Source organism: Hemiscyllium ocellatum, chromosome 35 (assembly GCF_020745735.1).
Source record: "Hemiscyllium ocellatum isolate sHemOce1 chromosome 35, sHemOce1.pat.X.cur, whole genome shotgun sequence".
Taxonomy (NCBI): Eukaryota; Metazoa; Chordata; class Chondrichthyes; order Orectolobiformes; family Hemiscylliidae; genus Hemiscyllium; species Hemiscyllium ocellatum.
This window is the reverse complement of record NC_083435.1, coordinates 33,120,128-33,143,416: the sequence shown is the minus strand read 5'-3', so window position 1 is coordinate 33,143,416 and position 23,289 is coordinate 33,120,128. Positions and strand designations below refer to the sequence as shown.

The window sequence follows — 23,289 nt, the reverse complement described above, 5'->3', positions numbered from 1 at the left end:
TATCGCCCCCACCCCATGCGACTCAACACATAGTGGCCTTGCTGATCTTTAAGGAGCTCAGTTCTCTCCCTAGTTACCCTTTTGCCCTTAACATATTTTGCAATTCCTCTATACTCTCCTTAAATACATTTTACAAATTTGTTTCATGTCTCCCTTTTAATTATGGTCCTACTGCATTTGTACTCTTCTCGGGATTCACTCAATCCTTGCTGTCTATGTTTCCTTCCTTTCCTTCAACAGAAACTCAACTTCTCTCGTCTTCCAAAGTTCCCTACAAATGTGTGCCTTGCTCTTCTCCCTAATAGGGACATACTGTTTCTGAACTCTCATTGTAGGGTGGCATGGTGGCTCAGTGGTTAACACTGCTGCCTCACAGTTCAATTCCAGCCTTGGGCAACTGTCCGTGTGGAGTTTGCACATTCTTCCCCAGTCTGGGTAGGTTTTCTCCGTGTGCTCCGTTTCCATCCCACAATTAATAGATATGCATGTCAGGTGAATTGGCCATGCTAAATTGCTGATAGTGTTAGGTGCATTCGTCAGAGGGAAATGGATGTGGGTGTCTACCTCTTCAGAGAGTCGGTGTGGACTGATTGGGCCGAAAGGGCTGTTTTCAAGCTGTTGGGAATCTCATTTTTGAAGGGTTCTGATTTTTGACCTATACGTTTACTTGCGAATATCCACTCCAAATCAACTTTTCAATGTCTTGCCTAATATCAGTAAAGTTAGCGTTCCTCCAATTCAGACTTTTTAGATCCGCAATATCCTCTTCTGCCACTATTTTAAAACTAATTGAATTATGGTTACGAGTCAGAAAGTGCTCACTCATCGACATATCAGTCACTTTCCCTGACTTATTGCCCAAGAAACAGGTCAAGGTTTGCACTTTCTCTTGCAGTTATATCCACATACTGAATCAGAATAGTTTCTCGTGCACACTTACCAATTCCACTTCATCCAAGCCCTTAGCATTATGGCAGTCCTAGTCTATGTTTGGATAGTTAACATCCGCTACAACAAACAAACTATTATTCTCATAGATAACTGAGACTTCATCACAAATTCGTTTCTCAATTTCCTGCTGACGATTTTGTGGTTTATTCTTCAATTCCAATAATGTGATGATCCCTATATTCTCAATTCGACTCAAATAACTTTCTTGAATACATTTCCAGGAATATCCTCCCTAAGGATTGCCATGATGATATCATTAACCATAAACGCCAGACTCCTATCTCTTTTGCTTCCCTTTCTATTTTTTCGGTAACATCTATACCTGGAGGACTAACATGATCGTCCTTTCCATCTCGGAGACTGTAAGTGCAATGATATCCCACACCCATGTTCCCAACCATGCTCCCAATTCATCTGCATTACTTCTTTGGCATCTTGAAATCAAATAAATTCAGTTTAATTTATCTCTCCAACATCGTTTTATGTGCTGTTCCTAATTTTTGACATTCCACTTTTCCCATCAGTATCACCCTCAGACTGTTATCTTTCCTGAATGTCTCAATGGATCCATCCTCCCAAAACATCCGCAGGAAATCTGTTAAATCTCTCCGACAGAATGTTAGTCCTTCCCCAATTCAAGTGGAATACTTCCTTCTTGTACAATTTATTTATACCCGAGACCGAGATTTCACTTCTTCAAGAATGTGAATCCCTCTCCCCTGCAACAGCTTCTCAGCAACATATTCATCTGCTGTTTCCTTGGATTCCTACTCTCACTAACTGGTGGCACCAGAAATAATCCAGATATTGCTTACGTGAGCGTATCCTTTTCTAATTCCAGCCTATCTTCTTACATAATATTGTCAGAATCTCGACCTTACCACTTCCTATGTCATTGTTTCCAAATATGCACAAAAACCTCCTGCTGATTCCTGTCACTTTTGAACATATTTTGCAATTTCTCCGACACATCTTTGATCCTGGCACCAAAAAACACCATTCTGATACCTCACTGTTGGCAGCATAAATGTCTCTCTGTTCCTCTGACTAGTGGGTGCCCTATCACAAGGGAACGCTTGGAATCTGGCATACCTTCGTTACTATAATGCAAGTCACGGCATTAGAAACATGGCTGTCAGTGCTGCATTTCCTGAGTGCTCATCACTCCCCACATTTTTAAAATCAGCAACTTGTTTGAGATAGGATGGCATAGTAGACACCTGCAATAATTGCCTCACTCTACTGCCTTTCAAGACTGCATCTTCAGTTTATCTCCTTTCCCTCAACTGCCATCCCTCATACTCCCTCCTTAGTTCGTTTTAATTCACGAATTGGACATATTGGAAAGTCAGAGAATATTTTCAGAAATAGAAATAAGCAAGTGGGCCTTTCAAGATGACGTACCAGCACTTTATGTTCGACGTGTTGGGCAGAGATGTTTGAAATTTTCTCGCTTTGTTAAAGGCAGTCAAGCAGAAAAATCAAAATACACATTCAATGGATGTTTTAATATCATCTTAAGAATTAAATGTGAGTATTGAAACGTTCTTTTAGGTACAAAATGCTGATTCGGTACCACAAATTCCAAACCCTGTATCATTTCAAATGCCTGTTCAATTGACCATTTCAACTCAGATCTGATCAGCCCAAGGTGAAATTGAGGAATGCACATAATGCAGACGCGTGTTCGAATTGTTTCATCGACCCTCAAGCTGAACGTAGCACGTAGGCGCAAACATACACAGATACAAATATAGTCATCGACAGATACACGGAAATTGACAAACAGACGTCTCACAAGTCTGCAAAGCACGGAGTTTTCAAAATCAAAACTTCAATTCTCCATCCGGGATGAGGTGAACTGCGGTCTTTGACATTCTGGGGAGAAATACTAAACAGTAGACTACCGAGGAAACAGCACTTTCAAGCTGTGTCCCGATTAAGTTCAAAGGGATTGAGACTAAATATCATGTTTTCTCAGCCGCGGAGAAATAAATATTGCTCGTGCAATGAGTAATTTAGGAGAATATCTCGTGCATTTTCAATGAACATTGCAGTTCACTTTTGTAATAGTAGCGAAAATGGAAGCCAGACTGAAGCAGTGAGAGGGCTTAATCCTAACCACTGGACCAGATGGAAGAAACAGTGAGTCTAATTTGATCTTGCTTTTGACTCTCCTCATTTATTTGATTTCACACCACATTGCAACATAATCACACAGCGTTTTAATCGTCTGTTTTCTTCAAATTTTCAACCCGAACTTTGGTTTATAACACTTCTGAAAATCCATGTTTCAATTTGTCTGCCACATTCTTTTATAGTGCATCCAGGGTTTGAAACAATCCTAACGTTAACAAATATTTTCCTCATGTTTTCTATTCTCACAATGTCGGTTGTGAGGTCTGAAATCCATCTCATTTCCTGTGAAAAAGATCACGTTGACAGCTTCACTGAATCTGCTCGTAGGCAGGCGGCTCGAAGTTTGAAGCCTGGAGATCAATATTTCAGCAATTGCAACCGTTCAAAGTTGACGCATTCATTCATTTTATAAACTAATTTTTTCCGACCGACTGGTACACTGCATCGAGACAGGAAAAGGATTGTCTGCATTTTTTCATAGTTTGCGATGAAGAATTATAAACGCATGACCACTGAACCACAGAGAGGACGAAAACAACAGTTCGTGGCTTTGAAATTTGTGCAACGTGATTCTGCTTAAGATGACGTATGTTCCAAGGGAATGGGCCAAAAACTATTCTTCATGTAAGGGAAAAGTTTATTATATAACCTCAGACTTGGTGAAATTGCCAGTGTTGAAGCGTAAGCACTCGCATACAATAAATGTACCATGCTGATTACATTTTGACCCAATAAAATAAAGTGGCTATGCGGCCAGGATCATACTGAAGTGTAATTGTAACCATTAACTTTGCTCTTCGTAAATTCACTTACCTAAGGAGATGTATGCATTTAAACTGAATCGTAGTAATGTCCCCCAGAATAACAATTAACAGGGGTTCCATGTGAGAGGCAGAAGTCGAAACACCAAACAGACGAAGAAGTGGACTGTACATACTTTGAGAACAGCAAATGAACTGTGACAAAATCGATGTACCACCAACCTAAACTGTCTATTCCTGTTGCCGAAAACAATACAGGAAATAAATGGCTCAGACAGTGGAGGAAGAGGCTGACGCACGTGCAGAGACAGAAAGAACTGGCGGTTTGGAAAAAAAATACTTGCTCAATCAAAATCGTGGACGCAATTACAGGCTACAATTCAGCATAATGAAATCGGGAAGGACAAAATTGCTCTCTTTTCATTTACATTTTATAATCTTGGGATCACTCAGAAGCGTTTCCAGTGTCGGTCGTGATTTCGACTTTTCCCTACAACGTACTGGCAGCGGAAATTTCGAAATAAAGTGCAGTTTCAACAGATGCTGTATCAGCTTGGAAAACATTGCGTGTAAGTATGTTGGTATTTTCAGTCACATCGAGAACCATCTTTGGTTTGGTTGACCCAGACACAGCAGATGTCAACATGTGTTGAACTTCGAAATTGAAACACAGCTATCATTCTCCCGGCCAAGGTTCAAGAATAGTCAGTTACGACGTTATTGGTATTTTCCCTCTGCAAGTCATCTGGAAGGACAGACCCACTTTGATCTATTTCATAACATTGACCTCAAGGTGAGAGCAATTGGACTGAGAGGGGAAAGCTATAAACGTTTAATAATTTTACCTTATCCACTGTAGTGTTTTAAAAGACAATAGGTGTGCAAAAGCTAAATCCTCATTGGCGAATTGAGCACAAAATTCAAAGGTTATAGGCAGGATTACTGAGCACTATACTGAGAAGAAAGTCAGGAAGGTCCAGCGTTAATATCAAAAGGTATGAAAAGGGGTGTGTGTGTGTGTGTGTGTGTGTGTGTGTGTGTGTGTGTGTGTGTGTGTGTGTGTGTGTGTGTGTGTGTGTGTGTGTGTGTGTTCCACTTTCTCATCCCCATAGGAATAGTTCTGTTGCAGAGAGCTTTTAGGTCAGAGCATTATGCATTCAAAGAACATTACAGTTTGCTTCTGTAATGGCAGCCTCATGGAACAATTTTCTGATCTTCAATGTGTCTTGCGCCTTCCAATGTTTATCATTAATCTGCTTATTATAGATCTATTCACAACTAATCTAATTCATCCAATTGCACACACACCCTTTCATTTCTTTTCCTTCAATGTTTTACAATTTCAAATAATGATTCAGATTACATTGCGTTGCTATCATTGAATTTGTTTGTCTGCTAGCTACAGCGATGCATTCCAGGTTCGAGTCAATTGATACATAGAAAGTAGCTTTGCTCATGTCATGATTGCTCAATATTCCGATTCGGAGACGAGAAATGTAACTCATTGTTAATATTAAGCATATTCTTCTTTATTGGTTGTTCAATTATTTGATGCCAGTATAAGGTCGTTTCTACAAGCTGGGTAACTTTTAATCAGCACAACTGTGTTGCTCAATTCATTATCGCAAATTAAAGTCACAATGTTTGCTCATTTTGAAACAGTATCCTCAGGTTGGCAATGTCAAATGCAGCGAGTATTGCATTAAAATCAAACATACAGCTACTAAGTTACGTTGTTACTCAGACCCAGAAGGCTCACGCAACCACCATTAATTTCCAAGCATCATTATATTATGTATGGTCGTTCGATTCAGGATCATTTAGAAAGGAGCATCAAATGATGGTCTTGTTATCATCGCCAACAACACTATGAAGGAAAAAAATAAACTTGATTATAAATACTTCGAAACTCATACTAATTAAATTGTGCATAAAAACAAAAAAAATGAATAAAACTCATGCAGAAGATTGCGAATTCTTATTGGCAAACACAAAGTCGAAACCACTTCATTTATACAGAGCAACAAAATGTGTAATAAAAGATGCATAAAAGGTGAAATAGCGATCTACCCGGATGTTTTAAAGAAGCTATATTATCAGTGATAATAGAATTATAGAAATTATAAAATCAATCACACGTTGCCACAAATAGTTTATGAAATACATATATAGCTGAAAAAAGTAATAATTTCAGATAAAGGTCGCTTCATCTGTGGCATGAAAGCTCAGAATGTAAGATTTCAGGAGTAGGGATTTTGCTGTTTATTACTATCATGGCTGATGTCATCTTGGCCTCAACTCAGCCTTACTAATTGTTTCCCATAATCGTCATCAAATCAAATCATGAAAATGTGTTCAAAATCATAAGAAGTAAGTGAAGAATGGAGTTTCGCCATTCGACAACCAAAGAATCTGATCAGATCATCAGATTGCGATTTTAACCAAACAGGGACAGATGTGGTGTCTCGTTTGGGTATGGGTTGTGTGTGGTGGGGAGGTGGGTGTGGGAATCGTTGCGTTGGGCTCTGGGAAATTTTGTAACAATAGACAGAGAGACGGAGGAAAAATACCTATTTAATTTTAACGATTTGTTTTTGCTATTCAAAGAGAAGTTTAAGTGACAAATATGTTTTATGCAAACCACGATAGTGAAACCTACGGATTGTGATTCTGCATATGATAATATTCACATGGACTTAGTGAAATTTTAAATACAGTCAAGAATTTGATAACTAATGTATTCGAATCTTATTGCATTTTCAACCATTAAATATCAGCCACTTATGGGGGCATGTCAGGCCTCCTCTACTGCCAATTCAAAGCCACCTGATGGCTGGAGGAAGAACGTCATATCTTCCACCATGGGGCACTTCAGCCACACGCAACACCATCGACTTCACTAGTTTCTAAATCCCCCCTCCACTCACTACATTGTAGATCCAACCCTCCAACCTTACACTGCCCTCTTGACCTATCCGACCTGTCCATTTTCCTCCCCACCTTCGCTTTGCCCCCTCTCCACCGATCACCCTAACTTGCATTTACCTTTCACCTTCTCTGCTGCCTTTCGTCCAGACCCACTGTCACCCGTATTGATTTCCTAGCACCCTTTCCCGCACATTTCTGAGACATTTATGTCTGAAACTGCTGCTCCTCGTGTGATGCCTGACCTGCTGTGCTTTTCCAGAACTACACTTTTCGACGATGACTCTTCAGCATCTCCTTGTTATTCAGTGTATTTTTAAATGTTCAACTATTATGTCGCATGCAGCAGACCTACTTATATTTCCAATGACAGACATTGTGCTGTGTCTGTCCTGAATTCTGTATTTCTGACTGAAAGATCTATTAGCTTACAGCCGTATTGGCTTCCTGAAATTTTATTCTAATCTTCGTTGTCGTGTTTATTTTGTCGTGCTGCCTCTTTTCCCAATTGGTACTGTCAATTTTGGAGTGCTAATGCTATCTTCTAAAATGAAGAGTACGTTTTATGTGCTGTTAAATCTTCTGTGTAAAGAATCTATCATTACCTGCTTTGCTGTTAGGTGACGTTTACCCTATTCCAGTTTGGTTTTTTTCTCGTCAAATATCCACCACTTCATTTTCTGCAGCATTCGTGTCTTTTTTTTTCACTCATGACCATCTTTGTTTCCCTAATGGATGTAATCATACAATCTTATCTATTCTCCAGATTTCTCTCATTCGTTGAACTTGTTCCTGCCCTTGACCTTTAGCGGAACAGTAGCAGTTTTAAAAACACTGAATGACCTGATGAAGGCTGTCCTAATACAAGCTGCTGCTCCCAGCTGACTTTAGCCAGCTGACTTTAGCCTTATCATCTGAATTCCAGCATGCCTCATTTCACAATATTTATTTCTGGTCAGTCTTTCTCATTTTCCAACAATGACATAAATCTATCTGAACAATGGCCATTTTAAAAAAAATGTACAGTCGTTGCAACTCCACTCCTCGACCTTTCCAGCTTCATTTCATGAAATTAGATACCGTCCTGTTCCTCTCTTGTAGGACGTTCTACAAACTTGCTGGAAACCGTTTCTCTCATCATTTAAGCCTCCCAATTAATACCAGGCAACTTAAAATCATCAAAATCTTTCCAGTGAGCTAACGAAGTATGTTTGAGATTGGAAGACTTTTCTGTTTTGCTTTAAGTATTGTGCACCAACTGAGCCCTTGAAAAGTTGGTTCTGTCAATTAATATCGGGGAAGTTGACATACCCTGCAATTATCACAGTACTGTTGTGAACTGACAGTCGCTGGGCAAATGCTGGCAAGGACCCCTCAGAGTTCATGATGGAGTGGCAAATTCTCTCGAAATCTTATCATCTGTTGCTTTCCAGTCAGCTGACAAATGCGTTTGATATTCCAACAATGCCTGTTGATTAAAATGAAATGACTAACTGCGGCGTTGTTAGAAATCAGGAACAAAGAATCACACAAGTTTCTGGTGATGATCCAGGAAGAAAAACAGAGTTAATCTTTGGAGATCAGTAAAGCTTTTTTCAGAACATCTTCTCAAATGGATAGTTCTCACTTCAAACTTATAATTTGATCTAAAACTCTTCAGTTAGGTTTAAGGCAGGCAAAAGTTGAAGCAGTGAGAATAATGGGATGCAGTAAAACACGAAGGCGAAACACACTGTGAGCTATGCGCCGACCTTCGCAGGAAAACCCCGTGGGATTTCAAGTCCTAGTTACACCTCGGCCATTGTACTGGCTGAAAGCGACTTGTCACAGAATTACTTTACAGCAGCTACGTCAAATACCGAGTCCTGAATGTTGTTGTGATGAACAGTTTCACGAACTCGAGCGATGAAGCTTTTCCTGGAAGCTTAGAAAGATATCAAGTCAGCGCAGATAGGAGCCAATCTGCTTTCAGAACCTGCTTTGTCATTTCTTATGATCATCCAACTCACCAGCGTGTTATCACCTTTCTCAATTTCAATTATATTTTCAGCCATAAGCGCGATGACCAACGTCTTCTTAAAACCGTGCAGTGCTTTGGCCAGGAGTGCTTTCTGTGGCAACGAATCCCCCAGGCTTACCATTTTCTGAGTGAAAAAATTTCAACTCATATTATGGACTCAGCCAGACGACTCAAATCATTCTTAAACAGGCAGCTCAGCCCATAACGTTGCTATTTGTTTTGGTAAGTGCGCGGTGAATATTACCCGGATTAACTTGGCTAGGATACCTACCAGATTTCAAAACAGTCAAACATTTATTCACAAAATTACTCAATGGAACACAAAAAACAGAATAATGAACGCCATCAGAACTCAACCTATCCAAGTAGACATAATTATGCTGTGCCGAATATACACAACATTCCCAATATGCAAACTCGCATTAGAAATTAGTATCAATGGAACACATGCTTGCAGGTTGAAATTGAAGTGCAGAAGAGAGAGAGAGAGAGAGAGAGAGCGAGACAGAGAGAGGGTTTCCACAAGCTCCCTGTTGAACTTGTCACCAGTTTAAGACTGAACTAAAATTGCCGAGCTGAGCTAGAGAGCTGACCGCTCCCCTTTCATTCTACAAGTCACTTCCAAAACATAACCACTTTAGTCTGAAGTCTCAGCTGTTAACATAGAAACATAAGACCTCCCAACATCCTTTCCATCATGGTACCAAACCTGACTGATCGGAGCCCAGCCCAGTGTATTACCACTCCAAAAGAAAATTAAGGACAGGGTCTCCTTGAGCCAGGGGACAGCTTTGAGAAAATAAAGACTAGATTTGGGACACTGAACTTAATTTTTTTACCTCTGGATCTGAACTCCTTCATCGGGAACATGCTTTCTGCGTCAACCTTACCACTTTTGAAAGTTGTGGGTTTCGATGACATCTCCCTGTGTTTGTCTGAACGCTTTAGACACACATACGCATGCATAAAAAAAAAGAAACGGGCACTCCACGTGCACATACAGATAGATTCAGCACACGCATAGATACACTTTGGCATCAAAATGAAATCCACTGTGATTTCATTCGTCATGTACAGTATACCCCTCTCGTAGGAACAAATGAGTTTGGACAAATACACTAAGGCATATGCAGTGAGTGAAAGGAAGTGACAGAGTGGAAATGAAACATAAGTTATCTTAAAGTTTTAGATGAAGTTGAGAGCGTTAGCACGTCGTAAAATCAAGTGTCAATTATGTTTTATCTTACTCAAAGTTTAAGGAACATTCGAAGAACTTTCCAAACAGGTAGGTAGTTGTGGACTTTACTTACTTTATTACTTGAAAATCTGAAGGAAAGAAAAGATACAGCATCAGCAGCTGTTCAAAGATGTTAATTGAAATTAATTATGTATTTGGAAACTCTTCCTTCCTATCCTCAAATTTCTTTGATTGAATAACACTGTGGATAATGGAAATATAAGCAAACACGGAAAATGCACTACACTCTCTGCCGAATTGAATTGCAGATCCATCATACAGGAAGGGAAATGTTGATCTGGTTCCCTGTCCACAGATTCTGCCAGAGCTGCAGAGATTCGCCAAGGTCTTCAACTTATCTGATAATTTTTTGAAAGATGTCAGAACATATATGCTATTTAAATGCTTGCATACTTAACATCGCAGTAGTCCAGCTCTCAACAATGGACAAATGCAAAAACATTTGTATTACACCAGCGAGTTGTTTAGAAGGAACTCCGTATGCTGACCTATTCATGTTGAATTGATTTCTACCCAAAGAAAAATAAAACTCGTACTGCGAATTTAAAACTTTTTCTTATTTCTTTTAAATTATTTTCAACTGCATCAATTGTCCAATGTGAGCGATATGGTTTGCATGAAAACAATAATCTCCCCGTCGGGGATGGGAGCCCCGTTTGCTGCATGACAGGTGGGAATACTAATCACTATACTCAGGCTGAAGGATGGAAAGTGCATAAAGTCAGTTTAGCGATCAAAATGAGATCAAACATGAAGGCACATTGTTATCTTTATCAGGATCATGAACATGCAGCAGAAAAATCAAGCTTGCAGCTAAAACTATGATTTGCCTGCACTACAAATAATCGAATCTAATCTTTCAGTAGCACTAATACCATGTTTCCCTTATCGATTAGAGTGCAGTTTCTTCACTCTTATCGTTTTTTCTTCAATTCTGAAATAACTTAGCAGGAACTACAGATAATTATAAAGCTTTTTTTTAACGAATCAACATATATTTCTCTTATTTAATGCAATTTCAGCAGACCTCCAAAGCGTTTGAATGTTCAGAAGCCTGCAAAATTCAAATCTTACTCGATTGCCACTCAAGAAGAGGCAGGTGCAAAACTGTTAGTATTTCACTGCAGCCCGTCGACCAAAATGAATGACCCACTTTAATCCATTAAAACAGTGTTGCCATACAGGTTTATAAAATTTAAAGTGAGCAGTGCAACGTTTTAATTTCAGCTGTTTAGAAAGCACGGAGTTTATCACGCCAAAGCAATAATCTCTCCTTGTTGAAATGAATTCTGTCTCCCTTGTAATTCGCACTCAAACTTCCCAATTACCTTTTACTGCAGAACGATTATTACATTTTGAATTACTGTCATTGCTCACTCCTCAGGTCCAAAGGCAGGTCGGATTTGAAGAACAATCCGAAGAAACTAGATGTAGACAACACTGTCTGTAGATCACTGACCCGGTAAGGGCGCATTTTAATGAAAGTTTTAATTCCAGGATGTTGTATTAAGCATTTCTTCCATTATATTTCATTGGTCATTAGACGCTTACTTACCATATACTCTGCGGACCATTTTACCAATCATGTGGCATCACAAAATGCTGGCAGATACTACTCAGATTGACTTACAATTTTATTTTGTTTTCAAAACTCCAGCATGTGCAATGATTTGCTTTTGGGAAGATTGATGACTTTTACTCGTTTTTGTAATGCTAGCCAAAGATATACATTCATGTGGTTTCAAAATAAGAAGTTCAAAATTGCATATAACCACGGGAACTTTCGTTTCATATTTATGAACATTTTTCATTTGCTATATCCGGATTGAGCACCTGATGACAACGGGCCTGTATGAAAATTTTCATCTCAAAGTTGTCTATGGCTCACAAGATTGTGAACGTGAAGTACTTTATTTTCTAAAATCCACAGAGGATTTAAAGAAGTTAGATGTGGTAATAAAGTTTGAACATGTTATGCTTATATTGCTTGAGGGATTACTGCATAATTTAATGTATTAAAATGCACTTTAGAGGGAAATATGCCACTAGCATTGCAGAAGGAAGCTTCTTGACTGCGAATCCAGCCCACTATCCACAAGGAAAAAGTGAAAAATACTGTACTGCGAACTTCATTAACTCATATAAAGCAATCAATGCTAGCTATAAGTGAGTTTTGGGAAGACTTGTAGCTCAGGTTGATGTTCTAAATGTAGTGTTACCTGCTGAGCTGGAAGGGTAATTTCCAGACGTTTCGTCACCCTACTAGGTAACATTTTCAGTGCGCCTCAGGCGAAGCACTGTTCCTAATTCCTGATTTCTATTGATATGTTTGGGTTTCTTTGGGTTGGTGATGTTATTTCCTTTGGTAATGTCATTTCCTGTTGTGAGATCACTTCCAGAATGTTGTAGATGGGATCTAACTCGATGTGTTTGTTGATAGAGTTCCGATTGGAATGCCATACTTATAGGAATTCTCTTGCCTGTCTTTGTTTGTCTTGTCCGAGAATGGATGCGTTGTCCCAGTCAAAGCGTGTCCTTCCTTATCCGTATCTAAGGATACTAGTGAGAAAGGGTCACGTCATTCTGTGGCTAGTTGGCTTTCATGTATCCTTGTGGCTAGTTTTCTGCCTGTTTGTCCAAACGATTGTTTGTTACAGGCCTTGTACGGTATTGTTAAAATTACATTAGTTTTGCTTGTTTTCTGTATAGGGACTTAATAGGCAGAAAAGTAGCCACCAGGATTCATGAACAACAAGCAAAAAAACGACATGACCCTCCCTCACGAGTTTTCTTACATGTAGATCATAATTAAACCTTGACAACTTACACCTCCCAAAATAAACTGGGGAAATTAGAAACCTATACAATTATCAACATATTGTTGTGAGCCAGCGGTCTCTATTTTAATTATGCGGACATCTGTTCATAAGGATCTCCCAGAGATCACGATAATTTGCAAATTCTGTGAAATCTTTCGATCTGCGACATTCCAGTGAGCTGACAAAGGAGTGCTCGGGATTGAAACAGGTTTGCTGATAATGCTAGATAAATAAAGCAAAACAGACTACTGTGGAGTTGCTGAACGTCTGAGGCAAAGAAAGAGCGAAATTCCTGGAGAAACTCAGCAGTTCTACGCAGGAGAAACAGGGTTAACCTTTCGACAACAGTGAGCATTCTTCAGAACTTCTCCTCGGTTGGGCAAATCACACTTTGAAACAATACTTTGATCTGCAAACGTTCTGTAAGTTGTTCTGACAGATGTAAATAGTTGCTCTCAAAACGGTACAGGATTAAGGCCTGCAAAAAAAAAAAGACACTCCTGAAAAGACGGCAGCGAGCAGAGCTCGAGTCTCTTGGGTAGACCAAATTGTTTTGCTAGCCCTACGCCTTAACCACTTGTCAATCACATTTGAAAATGTTCTACTTTCACAAAATGCATTTCCCACTTCAATTCACCGCAGGATTTGCGACAACAGCAGATTTTAGATCTGTTACGTTGTTATTGGAATGACATAGGTTTTTCCATAATTTGCTGCTCATGCTTTTTGGAACCCATGTGGCTCTGTTTATAAATTCCGTTTTCACGTTGACAGTACCCTTCGGACTGAGGAGAAGTTCATTGGATTAACCAACGATAGTTTACTTCAAAAGCATGCAATGGAACTGAGGGCAGAGCAAGTTATCCAAGTGTAATGAGACAGGAATAATTGACAATCTAATAGTTCCCGTTCCTCTTAGAAGGAGTGATCAGAGTATGAGTGAATTTAGAGCACAGATGGAAAGGGTGAATATAAAATCTAAAACCAGAGTCCTGTGCTTAAACAACAGGGTGCTGGAGGACTTGGTCAATGTAGAGCAAAATAGAGCAAATACTTTATGTATTGAATGTTCACAAATAGTAGAGGCCTACTGAAGCCATTTTTTGAACGTTGTCAGCGAAATGATGTACCCGTGAAAGGAAGGACTGGACAGAACCGGTTATCTACCATCAATGTCGAAGTTAATAAGGGAGGCTGTCAAATTAAAGAAGACGGCATGCAAAGTGACAAAGACCAGCGAGAAAGTAGAAGACTTGGAAAATGTTAAAGGCCATCAACAAACTAAACATAAGCTATGAAGAAAAGTCAGATGGACTATGAGAACAACTCGCTCAAAATATAAAGACTGATAGCAAATATTTCAGTAAAAACCAAATTAAAACAGAGTGGTGAAAGTAAGTCTCTGTCCTGTTTAATGAGAAGAATGATTTAGTAAAGGGGCATGAGAACATGGTCGAGGTATCGAACAGGGACTTTGTGCCAGTTTTAACATTGGAGGGCACGAATAACGTGCTAGCAATTGGCAAGGAGATAATGATGGGCAAGACAACGGAACTGGAGTTAGACTAGTCTCCTGACACTGATGAAATGCATCTGTGGATTTGAAAAAAAACTAAAAAAATCTTTTGCGGTAATTTTCGAAATTTCCCTGGACTCAAGGGCAGTACCAGCAATTTGGAAAACAGCAAGCGTGACAAAACTGTTCAAACGCGAGATAGACAAGACATGGGTAATGTTACATTGAATAGTGTAAATTCTGCATTGGGAAACATGTGTGAATGCATTATCAAGGATGAAACAGCACGATATCTGGATAGAAATTGTCCCATTGGGCTAACACATTACGGTTTCATGAAAGACAAGTCATGCTGAACATATCTACTGGAATTCTATGAAGGCATTACGAGGAAGTTGGACAACTGACTAGTAGATGTGATTGTACAATAGTTACAGGGTGCTGCAGTGCAGAAGCGCCTTGATGTCTCTTGCATTATTAACAGACGCTTGGTGCAGGAATCAAAGGTAATAAAGAAGAAAAATGGAAATCAGTCCATCATTGCTGAAGGGTTGTGTTTAAAAGCAGGGAGGTTAGGCTGCTAGTGAGGCACACTTGGAGCGTTGCCTGCAGTTTTGATCTCCTTCCGTGAGAAAGACTGTCCTGGCACTGGCGGGGGGAAGGTGCAGAGGACGTTCACTTGTTTGATTCGGGATTTGGCTTATGAGGAGAGACTGAGTGCGCCAGATTTACTATATAATATCATGAATGTGTGTGTGTGTGTGTGTGTGTGTTTGAGAATGTGTGTGCGAGAGAGAGTGTGCTTGAGATGGAGATTTCTTAAGTGTGAAGGCGTGTATGTGTGTGACAGCATATGTGTCTGAGTGCGCGTAACTGTGTGACAGTGTGTCCTTGACAGACTGCAAATTTGAGAGAATACGGAATATCCCTGAAAGAGAGTACGATTGCGATTGCCTTTGTATGAGAGAGGGTCCGTGTGAGTGCGGGTGCGTTTGTGTAACAGTGTGTCCATCCGTGTGCATGACTATTCTTTGGTTCTTTTGTGAAATGCCTCTTGCTGTTGAGCAAAATTTATGTCAAGATGTATCGGCATCACCTTCTAGATATAAGTTGGAAGAATCCAATTAATTGTATTCCGCCCATGAGCAAAACATACCAGGGATGTTCATACGAAATTGAAAATGAGCATAGCTCAAGTGACCACCATTTAATGAGAAAACATTCATTCATCCGAGGTGCCAATGTTAGCCTTCATTCAAGCAGTCTTTTCGAATAGTTGTGTCTTTTTGTTTCTTTTAACATTGAATGAATTACAAAGAATGCCGGTCAGTCAGTACAACGGCAGCAACAGGGAAGGGTAGGTGAAGAGGGAGAAGAGTGAAAGTAAATGATTTTGGAGGTAAACGATTTGGTTTGCAAATTCGCCATGGTTCATAGAGCAGTTGAGGTGTGTGAAGACACAAGATTTCGGATGGAATATTGCTGATTCAAATTGTCACAGGACTCTACAACCGCCAGTTCCAATACTGTACAACCCAGATGATCTTATTTTTCAAAGACCGCAATTTCCCCCCTAGATGTGATCGATGATGCCCTCCACCGCATCTCCTCCACTTCCCGCTCCTCCGCACTTGAGCCCCGTCCCTCCAATCGCCACCAGGACAGAACCCCACTGGTCCTCACCTACCATCCCACCAACCTCCATATACATCGTATCATAGGTCGTCATTTCCGCCATCTTCAAACGGACCCCACCACAAGAGATATATTTCCCTTCCCTCCCCTATCAGCTTTCCAAAAAGATCACTCCCTCCGTGACTTCCTGGTCAGGTCTGCACCCCCCACCAACCCAACCTCCACTCCACGCACCTTCCCCTGCATCCGCAAGAAATGCAAACTTGCGCCCAAACCTCCCCGCTTACTTCCCACCAAGGCCCCAAGGGATCCTTCCATATACGCCACAAATTCATCTGCACCTCCACACACATCATTTACTGCATCCGCTGCACTCGATGTGGCCTCCTCTATGTTGGGGAGACAGGCCGCCAACCTGTGGACCGTTTCAGAGAACACCTCTGGGACACCCGAACCAACCAACCCAACCACCCTGTGGTTAAAAACTTCAACTCCTGCTTCCACTCGACCAAGGACAGGCAGGTCCTTGGACTCCTCTATCGCCAGACCAAAGCAACACTACGGCTGGATGAAGAGCGCCTCATCGAAGAAAGGCTTATGCCCGAAACGTCGATTCTCCTGCTCTTTGGATGCTGCCTGACCGGCTGCGCTTTTCCAGCAACACATTACCAACAGTTTTTTTTTCTGTGTGTGATACACATGAGGGAAATTAAAGCATGAAATTTGTCTTAGTAACTGTTTTCCAACGGAACAGTGTGAGATTGATAGGAAAGATGATCATTGTCAATCTGTTTCATGGCCTAATGCCAGGAGTGAGCAGTCATTTGATCTCGTAAAATTAAAACACATTTGAATTGTCCACTGTTCGTGATATATCTCGGAGAATCTTAGATGCAGCATGTATTTTTATTCTTATGATTTCTTCCTGTCGCATTATTAAAGTTGCATCAGATTTTAAGTACAAGAAAAGATGAAAACGTAATATCATAACATTTCTTGTCAGGGAATTGAATTCCGGTGTCCCTCAGACTGGCAGGGATGTTATCTACTATTCTAAGGAGGAAATGACGAAATCAAACGTTAAAAAGATAATACAAAAGAAATCAAACCGACAAATGTTCTGCTGCCCGCTTGATTTTTAAACGTGATGTTTTCATAGAATTAGAATAAAAATTTAGAGGGCGAATTAAGGAGTTAAAACAAATGCACAGGGCAAGGGATAAATTGGTAAAGGTGATCTAAGTTCACCTTCGCAGCAGGTACGTTCATGGATGCAATAAGGCCCATACCTTGCATAATGTCCTGTAGATGTGAGAAGAAAACGTGAAGTTTTCCCGAATGAGCCTCTAAAGAAGAAACAGAGCAGTCATAAGCCGAACAGAGCACCAACTATTGCAAGGCTCTGTGTTTAAATGCAAAGTCTTTTGGCAATTAATACGGATGGAAAACTGACTTAAAGTAAGTTCTCTGAGAATTTTACTGCTTCAGAAACTTCGTGCTCTTTTATCGTTGGTGAATATGTGTGAATATTCATTACTTTGTCCGAAGATGTGCTGACGCTAGAGAAAAACAACTGTTAATGAGTTAAGTTGTCTTCAAAATTGACGAAGCACGACGAAATGTGATTTTTTTTTTCATTTACCAGACATGGAACAACGTCAGCTGACCGTGCAATACTTTGCAGAAGGACGTTCTGGCGAATGGTTAGGTGAAGCAGAGGTGGTAAGCAGGTGAAGGCAAATGAGACAAGTCTACTTGCGTTTGAAGTAAGTGGTTGTGGCTATAACAAATAAAGTTAATTCACTGGCAAGTATCGTCAGTCGCTCCCATTCAGCATAGTGTCTGAAGACTCTGAGAATAAATATATACAAACCAACACAAGCAAGCAGAGAGACAAAGGAGGAGAAAGTCATGTAAACGCTGTGAATTTCGGGACGTTTCAGAATTACATTCCTTTCATATATCAAAAAGAAGGTAAAGACACTTCCTAATTCTCGTGACTTTAAGACACTCAAAAACATTTTTGACCAGTTCGATGCTCTTGTCTTCAAACATTTAGTAATCAAAGAACCTGCAGATTTAGCACATGAAAAATGGTATCCAAAACATGCACAGGCATAAATATTACATGTATATAAAAATGTTGTCAAATACTGAAGCAGATTTCAAAAGCTGTCAATTTTAACAGCTTTTGTTTCTAGCATGCATCAACAGCGTTCAGAGTAACCTAACCGATCAATTCTTGCTCCTTCTCTGTGAAGACAGACACAGAGTGATAATTCAGGGTTTTTTTTTGAACTTTCAACATTTCGAAATTCTAGATGTTCTCCTGTCTCTGTCTGCAATAGGCGAATATTTGCTTTTCTAATAATTCCCTTTCCATATACGTTAGTATTGGTTCCTGGTCTATACGTTTTTTTAACTGAGCAATCAGTTAAAAGTTCGCCTAATTTTTATATCTAATATATTTGCAGCTTATAAGTAATGGCATACGTATTAAAACTTTTATTTTAAAAAACTGCATAATTATATATTATTCCTAAGATGCTACTTTGGCAGCTGCAGAATTAGCATAATTCCCCCTAATTAATGACCGCATGTATTAAGGCACTCTGGGGCCTCGCAAATTCGTGACAATGGAAACAATTCCCCATATCCTGAAATGTTAAAGGAAAGGAATCGTGAAATGTGTCGACACATTTCACGGTCTATATGTCGCAGTGATTCACCGAGCTCATTTCTCTCATTCTCGTTCTTTGTCTTCGTCGCTTTGTCCACCCTGAATCGCTGTCTGGAATTTTAAAAAAATCTCTCTCTGGTAGATAATTGCAATCACAGGTTTTTTTTAACGATTTGACTGTGTAACTGGATGAAATGTAGAGAAGCAAATACCACCAGTAATTTGCTGTTTTGCATTAAACATCCCTGCTGGTTAGTTCAAGACCAGAATTAAACGAGAGTAGTTATTTTAAGATGATTATTCATGTTCAAATATCTTGTGAAATTTGATTTTAGAACAGTTACCATGAAACATCAACAATAAGTAAATGCGATCTGTACGACATTAATTCATCATTCTCTCAGGCAGCTAGAGATGGTAGTCATGGGCCATCAAAGAGGTAAAGCATCTATACGCACAGAGAATATGCAGCCTTTATCAGGACGGCGGCGATATGCAGAGCATGTAGAAGAGTATTAAGACCATCACCAACCACAGCATAACATTGCCTGTTTGTCCTGGTGATACCCGCCTCCCGGATGAATTGAACAATCTCTATGCATGGTTTGAGGCATAAAATGATGTGGAAGTGAGGAAGACAATCTCCTCTCACAATGATCAGGTGTTGAGTCTTATTACGCGTGACGTGAGGAAAACTCTATGCAGAGTCAACCCAAATAAGACTTCCGGCCAAAATAACAGCCCACACAGAATGCTCAGAGGATGCTCTGACGTGCTGGTGGATGTTCTCTTAGACATTTTAACATTTCCCTGAGTTGTGCCATAATTTCAAAGTGCTTCAAGGCAACGACAGTCGTCCATGTGCCGACGGAGTCTTCAGTGTCTTGCCTCAATGACTACTGCCCCGTTGCATTAACACTAAACATCATGAATTGTTTTGAAAGGCTGCCCACCGCCCCAACTCATCTTCACTGGACACTCTGCAGTTTGCACAATGTTCCAACTGCTCAACAGAAAATGCCATCTCCACCACACTGCACCAGGCCCTCACCCACCTGGTGAAGAATGATACCGACGTCAGATTACTCTTCATTGACTTCAGTTCTGCATTCAACAGTATCATTCATCTGCAACTGTTTAGAAAACTGAGTGTGCTGGGCTTGAATACGTTCCTCTGTAACTGGACCCTGGACCTAATGACTGGGAGACTTCAGACAACATGGATAAGGAACACCATTTTCAAAACCATCACACTGAGCACGGGGAAACCCCGGGACTGTGTGCTCTGTTGACTGTTGTTCTCCCTGCTTTCACACGATTGGGCATTGATGTCCAACTGAAATTATATTATTAAGTTCACTTTTGACATGGCGGTTGTGGGTCTCAATCACAGGAATGAAGAGCAAGCAAACAAAGTGAAGGTGCTCTGGCCAACAGACCAGTGCAGAGCCAACAACCTGTCTATGAGCTTGGACCAAAGGTAAGAGATAGTTGTTGACTTCAGGAGAGCACAAAACAATCAGACTCTGCTGGGTGTCAATGGCTCCCCCGTGGAGATTGTGAAGAACACCAAATTTCTTTGCATCGATCTGGCAGATAATCTCACCTGATCATTTAATATTGCCGTCATAGCCAAGAAAGCCCAACAGCGTCTCTGCTGTCTGCGTAGGTTAAGGGAAGCCCATCTGACGCCCGCGAACCTCAACACATTCTACGGAGGGTTAATTGAGAATACGCTGAGCAGCTGCACCATTTCCTGGTTTGGAATTCCATCGTCTTCAATCATAAGACCTGACAACCGGTAGTGAGGACAGCTGAGACGATCATTGGAATCTTCATCTCACCATTACAGACATCTTCCCCACAAGCTGCGTCTGCAACCTCGCAGAATTGTGGACGAGCCCACAGATCTTTGATTCAAATTCTTCACAGTCCTGCCATCTGTCCAAAGTTAGCAGAGCATTCAGTCGCTCACAGCCAGACTCTACAAAGGTTTCTTCACATAAGCTATCAGATTTCTTGACACTGAATAATCACACTCTCTTCCGTTTGCAGGTGTTGGACGACGTTTAAAATGGCTGCTAAAACAATATTTTATTAATGATCATTCATTGTTACATTGCAATTTGTCCAACATTCTCTCTATTGTCTTGTCTTCTCAGGAATTATTGTGCTGACTTGCATGTTTTGCACATTTTATGCACTTTTGGCTGCCCTGTGTATGACCGTGTGTCAAATACAAATTTGCTCCTCGAGCAATATTGCCACCTTTCCATTGCAGCAGATGTATATGGTTGAACTGACAAATAAAGCTCTTCAACTCTCTCTCTCTCTACTTTATCCTACTCTCTCGTATCACTCGCAAAGGCCCCAAAGAATTATTGGAACCCACTAGAGATTTCCCTGGATTTCCTCAAACCCAATGTACTGCATCTGTTGCTCTTAATGTGATTATCTCCATTTCAGACGGAGCGCAAAGTTGGCGACTCGTTCAGGGAACATCTATGGTCCACTGTGCTTTTTCCAGATCCACACTTAATGGCAAGGTTTTGGGAAGTGTTGCTGAACAAAGAGACCTTGGAGTGCAGATTCATAATTCCTTGAAAGTTGAGTTGCATGTTAGATAGGTTTGTGAAGAAGGTGCTTCGTATTCTTACCTTCATTGTTCATAGCATTGAGTATTTGAATTGAGAGATTATGATGCTAGTATACATGACACTGGTTAGGTCTTTGTTACCATATTGTGTGCAGTTCTTATCTCCTTCCTATCAGAAGAATGTTGTGAAATTTGAACTGCTTCACAAACGATTGCCAGGAATGTTCCCAGGTATGGAGGATTTGAGCTATAGGGAGAGGCTGAAGAGAGGCTGGGTTATTTTCCCTAGAGTATTGAAGACTGAGGCGTGTCTTTATTCAGGTTTATAAAATCATGATGGACATGAGTAGGGTAAACAGAATAGGTCTTGTCCCTCGGGTGGTGGAATCCAAAACTAAAGGGCATATGTTTAGAGTTCGAGTTGGAAGCTGTACAAGGATCCTAAGGGATATTTTCATGCAGACGGTGGTACGTGCATGTAAGCAGCTGCCAGAGGAAGTGATGTAGGCTGTACAATAAAATCATTTAAAAGCAACCTGGATGATGCTATGATTAAGAAATGTTTAGCGGGATATCGGCCTAGTGCTGACAAATGGGAATAAATCTGGTCTGCATGTACAAATTGAACCGAGGGATCTGTTACCTTGGTCTCCATCTGTATGACTCTGTGACTCTATTAATGTGGAATAATCACAAATTGTGGGTCGGAAATATTATCTCAGCTTGTCTTTCAACAGATCATAGAAAATGAAGCATTCGTCGTTTGCAGTTACATGTTTTGCATTGCTTAGTATTTTGCTTCATTGCCGCCCGAATATTCAAATTTCACGATAGTTCTTTACTTGCGTTCAAACTCACTCATGTTGGAATTTGGTGGCTTTTTTTTTGTGTCGCGACATATAATTTGTTTTTTTCGATGACTTGGTCAGTTTTGAAATGACTTCTGATTCTTGGCAATCGAACATTAAAGTAACCACAAAGCTCAGGCTCCAACATATGCAAATGTCAAAGAACGAAGCAGAGACAACATCGCTGTGAACAGGATTCGAACCTGCGCAGGGTAACCCTATTGGTTTTCGAAACCAACGCCTTAACCTCTCGGCCATCACAGCTGCGCAGAGAGCTGGCAATTTTAATACTAAAACAATCGAAGCCATGAAACATATAAGTTGATGCAAGAACAATTCGTCAAGATGCAATGATTTCACCAAATTCTTTGCAGAGACCCAGCGAACTTCAACTTTTCAGGTTGACTGGCTTTCATCACAACCTGGATTCTGACACAGCTGAACTTGGGGGAATGACTCTTCGTTGAATTATAGAGTCACCAAATTTACACCACACGAAAACAAGTCATTTGCCTCATTGTATCCGCACTTCCGATTGATATTGACTAAATTGTCCAGCACCTGGTCCCGAAGTGGATATGCTGCTCATTTTTAATAGACAATAGGTGTAGGAGTAGGCCATTCTGCCCTTCTAGCACGGACCACCATTCATTATGATCATGGATGATCATCCTCATTCAGTATCCTGTTCCTGCCTCATCCCCATAACCCTTGATTCCACTATCCTTGAGATCTCTATCCAACTCTTTCTTGAAAGTATCCAGAGACTTGGCCTCCACAGCCTTCTGGGGCAGAGCATTCCATACACCCACCACTCTCTCGATGAAGAAGTTTCTCCTCAACTCTGTTCTAAGTGTCCTACCCTTCATTTTTAAAGTGTGTCCTCTGGTTCGCGACTCACCCATCAGCGAAAACGTGCTTCTTGCCTTCAGGTTGTCTAATCCTTTAATAATCTTATTCGTCTTAATATTCAGCAAAATATAATATCAGAAATTCCATGCTAAGTAACTAATCACTGGAGCACATTAGAGAAAAGATATAGAAATTAGAAATTAGCAAAACCGATTTACCGAAATAATTCCAGGAATGAAATTCTGACAACAGCTAACAAAGTTTTGTGTATAAGATTGACTGAAGATTT

The 23,289-nt window shown here is 40.3% G+C and overlaps 1 non-coding gene across 1 annotated transcript; it reads right to left on the bottom strand.

Moving 5' to 3' along the window:
• Positions 1-22,330: 22,330 nt before the first annotated feature.
• Positions 22,331-22,412, bottom strand: trnas-cga (transfer RNA serine (anticodon CGA)). Its single transcript has one exon. It is a non-coding gene; the product is annotated as a tRNA-Ser (tRNA).
• Positions 22,413-23,289: the final 877 nt, after the last annotated feature.